This window comes from Onychomys torridus, chromosome 9, assembly GCF_903995425.1.
Source record: "Onychomys torridus chromosome 9, mOncTor1.1, whole genome shotgun sequence".
NCBI classification, from domain to species: Eukaryota; Metazoa; Chordata; class Mammalia; order Rodentia; family Cricetidae; genus Onychomys; species Onychomys torridus.
Window position 1 is genome coordinate 100,112,200 of NC_050451.1, and position 8,845 is coordinate 100,121,044.

At 36.0% G+C, this 8,845-nt stretch overlaps 1 pseudogene; it reads right to left on the bottom strand.

The window, feature by feature from the left end:
• Window positions 1-411: 411 nt before the first annotated feature.
• On the bottom strand, window positions 412-797 carry LOC118590936 (annotated as a pseudogene).
• Window positions 798-8,845: the final 8,048 nt, after the last annotated feature.

Below are 8,845 nucleotides of genomic sequence, written 5' to 3' on the forward strand. Positions count from 1 at the left end.
AAGGAAGACCTTCAGTCCTGGTAACATATATGGAGCTCTTGTATGCAAAGGCATGAGGGACCTGTGTTACTTCATCTTACCCTGCACAGAGGAATGAGTTTGCAGGTGAAAACAGACACTATCCCTGGCTTAGGTTTTTCCTGGTTATTCCTGCTGTTAAATGGTGACATTCTGCCTCTCACCTGTCTTAGGTATCATTTCACTTTTTTAAAAAGAAGATTAAAAAAATGGTAGAAGAGAGGATGAGGAGATGGGGACAAAGCAACCCTGTAAGACAAAATAAAAATACAAAAACCGGATGTAGTACAATCTTTATAATAGAAACTGGCTGAAAATACCATATGCTAACGCTAACAGACAGTATGATACACAAGCGGGGTGAGCAGTCAGGAAAGGGCAGAGGCTGCGGGCCTACACCAGGAGCCTTTCTATAGACTGCTGGATGGACTGGATCTGTTTCTTTAGCTGGGAGCCTTCTTTGATGGTAGCAGAACAGACGATGACAAGTCTGGAGACCCCACAGGCCCATCCTGGGACCTGCTTGGAGCGCATGAATGCACAGGGGACATTCTTGTCTTTACACAGCAGTGGGAGGTACAGGATGATCGCCAAGGGCTCCATGTCTGCTGCCATCACAATGAACTCAGCGATGCCCCTGTTGAGGGTTTTGGTGGCTCCATTGGCTCCTTTCTGAAGTTGCTTTAGTTACATGACTGCTGAATGAGGTCCAGCAGCTTTTTGGTGAGGTGTGCATCTGCGAGGGGATAGGCCTTCAGACTTACATCAGCCTCCATCATGGCTGCCGAGGGTTGGCCTTGCAGTGATCCCAGAACAGCCCACCTCAGACAGGCCAAAACGAGATGCAGAAAGGAGTGGAAACCACTTTGTGCATATTCAGTATTTTTAAAGTGTCAAGTATGTTTGCCATATTTACATCCTTCCTCTATCCTTTTTTCCTTCCATTATTTTCCTGTCTCTCCATATTCTGTCTCAAATGAATGGACTTGGTTTCTTTTATGCATTGCTCAAATGTTAAATGTTTCTTTATATTTAAGAAAAATAAGCCATGCATTGGTGGTGCACAACCTTAATTCCAGCATTTGGGAGGCAGTGGCACATGGATCTCTGAGGACAAGGCCAGCCTGGTCTGCAGAGAGAGTTCCAGGACAGCCAGGGCTACACAGGGAACCCTGTCTCCACCTCCCCTAATAAAGATAAATAATTGTGTTTTAAGAAGCAATTTTTGAAAAAAAAAGTGTTTCTATCATTTGCTTTAAAATTGTATTTTATTGTCAATTTTCTAAATGTAGAAATATGTGAAAGGAAAGGAATTTGGAAAGTCTAAAAATTTTAAATTTAAAAATATTTCGGAAGTATGAGAATCTTTTCTAAAACAATATTCATGTAACATAAATCCAAATAACAAGTTCCTCATTTCTTCTTACTTTTTATTAGTATTAAATATGGATGCACATACACAGACTTGTGGATTTTTGCTTGTGTATGATTGCCTGCAAGTCATATATGTGTGTGTCCCCATGTTTATGGTACACTTTTGTGAAATGCATTTGTGTGCACATGCATGTGGAGGCCCCAAATTGAGTTTGGTGTCTTTCCAAACCACACTGCACATTGTTCATTGAGGCAGGGTCTCTGTCTTGAACCAAGAGCTCACTGATTGGCCAAGTCTAGCTTGCAAGCTGTCTCTAGTAAACCTTTTTCTCCATCTCCTGAACAATAGTGTTACAGGCAGGCTGGTCTGCCCATCAAATATTTATATGGCCCTAACAACTTGAACTCTACTTCTCCTGTTTCTTCTGCATATTTTTTTAATCACTGAGCGGTCTTCTCAGGCTAAGATTTACATACACAATAGAATTCCCTTTCTGAGTAAATGTTCCCTTTTCATTTTTTCAAAATTATTAAGGATCAGATAGAAACAAAAAAAATGATTATTTCTGCCTTTGATTTCTTCCTTATAATATAAAGAACTACTTAAATAGGTTATACTTGATACTTAAATACACAACCCTAAACAGCTACAGCTTTAATAAATAATAAACCTTACTTAATAGATTTGGTTCTTAACCTTATAACTTTCTACACACTGTAGGACATGCTATTGAATTGTATACTACGTACTCATATTCAAACAACAATTATCAAGTTTTAATTGTAATTGCATTAAGTCTAACCATTAATTCAAAAAGAGCTGGCATCTTTGAAATATTTTTTCCCCTAACATATGGATAGAATGTCTATTTGTCTAGACTTTTGTTCCTTTTCTCACTTAAGTGCTTAAAATCATTGATACACATTATATTTTAAAAAATTAGTTTAATCAGAGAAAGGCACTCATGTGTATGTGTGTTTGTGTCTGTATGTCTGTGTGTGTGTGTATACCCACATGTAATTTGGTATGTGCCCAAGTGTGTAATTGTGTGATTGTGTGTGTGTGTGTGTGTGTGTGTGTGTGTGTGTGTGTGCTGGTGATGAAAGAAGGCATACAGTAAATAACAAAACATCTGTAAGAAGAAAGAGAGCAATTAACTCATAATTGAATGAACCTGTGAATGTCATGCATGTTCTAATAAAAACTGATGGAAAAATGCCAAGTCTTTCTTTTAATTTTGTCTTACTCTTTCTGCTTATACTTGTGATGAAAAAATAGAACATAACTGTCAATAGAAAGCTGGGAGTATTTTGAAGACAAAACTAACATATTTTCAAAGGATGTGATCAAATTCTCAAATGAGATTTCCAGAAACTTGACAAGCTCAGACAAATGCAGTAAAAACCAAAAAGCAAGACTTGATAAGGAGACAAATAAAAAATTGGGGAATTATTATCTTCAGTTTGTCCAGATATCTTGATATATAACACTATTAGTATGACATTATTAATTGATATTATATTTCCCTTGTTCAAAGATTAAAACAATGAAAAGGAAAATAATTCCCAAGTGGTGTTCTACATCCAAATCCTTACCATAGTGCACACAGAGCTGGCATTGAAAGTGCCTGAGAAAACAGTGGGCTATTTAAGAAATAGTCTCACAATAGTAAGTTTTCAGCAAGATACAAACAGAATGAATTCTGATATTTTTGGTACAGCATTCAAAAAGTTTACTTCAATGGGCTTTTGAAAAAGTCAAAGTAAAATAATTTTAAAACCCATAAAGATGAATATTAGGAAGTCTATAATACATATCACAAAATTTTCTGCCATATAAAAATGAATATTTTTTATTTTATCTAGGACATTGGACATCAAAATTCAAGATGAAATTAAAATTAAAAATGAAAGATAAACAACTACATGCTGGGGTAAATTTTTTGGATGGATAACAGAATATAACCCAAATCATGAGAAGACTCCATTACTGTGACTGGGTAATTCAGTAAGATCATGACCTAATCAATACCTGATCTTCTTTCTGCAGTGTGCACCTATATCAACCAACTCCTGGAACTAATGGATGGAGCACACACCCCTAAGCAGCACAACTGCGGTTCATTCTTAGTCTGTGGGCTTAGGCAGATAGGTCAGTCCTGCCCCTCCCTGGACCGAGGATCACCTGATTCCATTTTAATCTTCAGCCTACCGCCTACCTCCCTGACTTTTCACTCTGTTACCAAGTGTACTACCATATGGTCTCTAATCCCCAAGGGTTGTGAAATACATGATCAACAAGTTTGATTTCCTCTGTCAAAAATATTCATGTAAACATAGTGATATGTGGTATCTGTGCTCCAAGAGATGAGGACGTACTGCTTTAGCCTAAGGTATAATACATATAGTAAAAGAAGAACACAAGAAATATTATATAAAGAAACCATTTTGTGAAGCTGTGAAAAGCTGAATGATATAAAAGTGTGAGGTAATTGAGCAATGCAAGAATAGATTACACATGTATGTGTTCAATGGAGAGGAGTCATAGACAGTGATAGACACACAGAAAGGGACAGAATGAAACACACACACACACACACACACACACACACACACACACACACACATACACTGACTACTTTAACATACAACTAACAGAAGACAACCTTGGATTTATATAATTTAGTATCAAATATTTTATGATTAGTCGGTCTCACTGAAAATTGGTATTTACCGTTCCAGTAACTTTTATTTTCTAGCATTATGGCTTTTAGTACCTTTACATTAAATAATTGCAACATAAGAATTTTAGTGGACAAACAATGCATGTTTAGTCATTGAGAAGATTCACATATGCAAAATGCCATAATATATGAATATAATTTTTCATATCACTGTAGCTGTGTTTTAGTTTTGATTTATGCATTAATATTTATTTGATTTTTTTTGTTTTCTGATTTATTAATTGAGAATTTCATACAATACTTTTTTTAATATTAACATTTTATTATTCTCAGCAATAAAAGCAGAATAAAAATCTCCAAATGAAAACAACTTGATATTTTTTAATTTTTATTTAATTTATTTATTTTACATCCTGACCACCTTTTTCCCTTCCTCCTCTCTTCTCATTCTCTATCCCCACCTTCCCTCTTCACTCCCCTCCATCCATTCCTCCTCTGTTTCTGTTAAAAAATGTGCATACTTCCCAGGGTATAAACAAAGCACAGCATATCAAATTTAGTAGCGCCTCCCATTATATTAAGGCTGAACCAGTCAGTCCAGTGTGAGGAATAGGTTCCCAAGTGCCAGCCAACGCTTTAGAGTCAGATCCTGTTCTCACTGTTACAAATCCCTTAAGTAGATGGAGCTACACAACTGTCACATATGTATGGAGGGTTGGGTCAGTCCCATGCAGGCTCCCTGGTTGTTGGTTCAGAGTCTGTGAGTTTCCAAGATACAAGTTAGTTATTTCAGTGGGTTTTCTTGTAATATCTTTGACCTCTCTGGCTCCTACAATCCTTCCTTCCTCTCATCAGCAGGATTCTCCAAGCTCAGCCTAATATTTGACTGTGGGTCTCTGCATCTGTATCCATCAGTCACTGGATGACAACTAGGGTAGTCAATAATCTGATCACATGGGATGGCCAATTCTGGCTATGCATCCACTGCTGCCAGGATTCTTAGCTGGGGGCCATCCTTGTAGACTCTTAGAAATGTCCCTTATATCAAGTTTCTACACTACTCTGGAAAAGGCCCCTTCTCAGTCATCTTTCTCAGCACTCTTCCCTCCAGACATCCCTCAACTGAATCCTTCAAGTTTACATCTCCCATATATAATTTTTCATATCACTGTAGCTGTGTTTTAGTTTGGATTTATTCATTAATATTTATTTGATTTTTGTTGTTTTGTGTTATGATGGTTTTCAGTTTTCATTGGTTATGTAGAGTGTCACAAACATAGAAGAGGTTGTCTTATCTACCTAAACAACCTAAGGACTAAGCTTCCTATAAATAAGGCAAACAGTCTGTAAGCCAATGTACAGTAAAAGGACAATGACTTTAAATTGTGACAATACACAAAATATCTTTAACAGAGGTAGGAATGTATAGTGCAATATGCAATATGATATAATCCTAAATATATATCAGTATACAGAATATCTTAAACAGAAGTAGATCATACATACAGTATGACAGATATAAATTCACATTTGTATCAATATACAAATATTTCAAATAAGAGTAACAATATGTATACAATATAACAAACATAGTTCTGTATTTGTATCAATATACAAATTATCTTAAATAGGAATATAAAAAGTTTATATTTGTATCAACATATAAGAATTCATAACAGTGCAAAGGCTGCTATATTACTAAATTTGTTTACTAATGTATATGATAGTCTACCATAATATCTTATACCTATGCATTCCATTTTTTCTTTTACCCCTTTTTTTTGAGACATATTTTCTTTCCTTAAGGAGAGTACTGAGTTTAACAGTTTCTTCCACCCCAACCATAGAGCCATCATCCATAACCCTGAGAAATATGAAACCTTAGGGATAAGGGGCATCTTTTTTTGGAATTGTTTCCTGATGTTTAGGGGGCGATGGTATCTCTATTGGGTGTTGTAAGAAAGCTCAGATAGTTAAATCTCAGTTAGACTAACTGTAGATTCTGCAGCAACTCTCAGAGTAATGGGTAGGATTGTCTGAAATTCTGGCAAAAAGTGTAGTATGATGATGATTACCATGGCATCATTCTGGATTGGGTAGAGTTGTTGTTGGGGCCCCATCTTCCTTCTGCAGACTTCAGAGATTGCTATTGGAAAAAACTTATTTTTTTTATCAGAATGGAAGGTTTGGATTTAAAGAAGTCATGAAATGTAAGAAAGGATTCCAAGAAATCAAGAGTAAGCATGGAGAGAATTAGAATCTTGAAGATAATGGTCCCTTATAATTGGTTTCCTTCTGTTTCACACCATAGGGTTCTTCTGATATGGGACTGAAGAATCTCTCAACCTTTTCTTTTATCAATATGCTTGGGTTTAGAGAAGGAGTGAGCCAATTACATCTCCAAAGCCAGCTTGGTTTATAATTAAATTGGAACCACAACTATTCTAGATTGATAGATATAGATGTTAGACAGTGATATCTTACCCTGTGTAGATTGGTACCAATAGATTCTTTCTGTTGTAAACATCCAGATATCCAAGGCCTTATGATTTCTGGAAGATGGATATTTCCATTATCCTGGAAAGACAAAAACAGAACCCTACCCCAACCTTTGATTATTAACTTTTTCTTACAACCTGAAGAGATGTCACATTGGTGGATGATCTTTTACTTCTCCTCATCAAGGGGTTTCTCCTTTTTGAATTGAATTTTTATTAATTTTGTTGGTATCCATAGCTTCTCTTTTCCCTTGGAAACAAAAGCAAAACCCCTTCCCCAACGTAGGACATATCCAGGTTTCCATTCTGAGGTCAACACATCTTTGAAATAAACCAGTTGGTTTAACTCAGGAGTTTTGTCTGTCGTCCAATGTCTCTCCGCAGCTGTTGTTCCTTTCTCATTAGCATTGAGAAAATTCAAGGTTAATAAAGCACTATGCAATCTGTTTCTAGGAGTCATTGTTACCTGTTGTTGTTTATTTACCATATCCTTTAAAGTTCGATTGGATCTTTTTATGACTGCTTGGCCTGTGGGATTGTGTGTTATACCTGTAACATGCTTTATATTGTAATAAGCAAATAACTGTCTCATTTTATTGGAGACATATGTTGGGACATTATCTGTGTTAATTTGTATGGGTATTCCTATGATGGCCATAACTTCTAATAGGTGTGTAATCTCAGAATCAGCCTTTTCAGAACTCATAGGAGTTGCCCATTGAAATCCTGAATAGGTGTCAATGGTATGGTGTACATACTTTAATCTTCCAAATTCTGCAAAATGAAACACATCCATCTGCCAAATTACATTTCTTTGTATACCTTTTGAATTGCTCCCTGTAGGTAATGGAGTTTGGTTATAGAAGGAACAAGTAGGACATTTTTTTCACAATATCTTTAGCTTGTTGCCAAGTAATGGAAAAATCCTTCTTTAAACCTTTGTTATTTATATGGTGTTATGAAATTCTGAGGCTTCTAGCACATTACCTATTAGCAACTGACCAATCTCATCACTACCTTGTGCTAGAGGTCCTGGCAGACCTGTATGGGATCTGATATGTGTTATATATATATAGGATGTTCCCTTTCTTTGATGATTTCCTGCAATTGTATGAATAATGAAGTTAATTCTGTATTATCAGGAATAAATTCAGCAGTTTCAATGTGTAAAACAACTCTCTCTGCATATTGAGAGTCAGTGACTATATTGAGGGGTTCTGTGAAGTCCATCAGTACCATAAGAACGGCATATAGTTCTTGTACCACTTTACTTAAGTCTACTGATTTGTATCCTGCTTTCCCTGATTTATTTGTATCAGTATAGAATGTGAGGACTCCAGAAATTGGCTTGTGTCATACAATGTGAGGAAGGAACCATTCAGTCTTCTTTATGAATTCTATCCTCTTGCTTTTGGGATAATGGTTGTTAATCTCTCCCAAAAAGTTACTGCAGGCTCTCTGCCAGTATTCATTATCTTTCCATAGTGATGAAATTTCCTCATTAGTTAAAGGTACTACAATTTCTGCTGGGTCCATTCCTGTCAACTGACGAAGTCTTAATTTACCTTTTTGAATCAAATCAGAGATCTTTTTTATATAAGTCTTCAATTTCTTATTTGGTTTACATGGTAGGAATATCCATTCCAATATAATATCTTCCCTTGGCATCAAAATACCTGTGGGGGAATGTCTGGAGGGGAATATGACAAGAATGCATTTAAGTTCTGGATCCACATGATCCACATGTGCTTCTCGAATTGTCTTTTCTACTAGAGCCAATTCCTTCTCAGCTTTGGCTGATAATTCTCTTGGACTATTTAATTCTTTGTCCCCTTTTAGAGTATTAGCCAAATTTTGTAGTCCATCTTTGGGTATTCCCATGATACCCAATAAGTTGGAAATGCTTCCTAACAACTTTTGAAAATCAAGAGTCTTTTATCAGTCTCTCCTCAGTTGTACCTTTTGGGGTCTAATTTTTTGTAACTCTATCTTATATCCTAAGTAATTAATAGAATCTCCTCTTTGTATTTTTTCAGGAGCAATTTGCAGTCCCCAGTGAGGCAAAACTTTTTTTTTTTTTTACTTCTTCAATCATGCTTTCTAATGTGTCTAACTCTGGATCAGCTAATAGGATATCATCCATATAGTGATAAATTATGGATTATGGAAACTTTACACGAATTATCTCCAATGGTTTTTGCACAAAGTATTGGCATAAGGTAGGGCTGTTTACCATTCCCTGTGGGAGGACCTTCCATTGATATCTCTTGA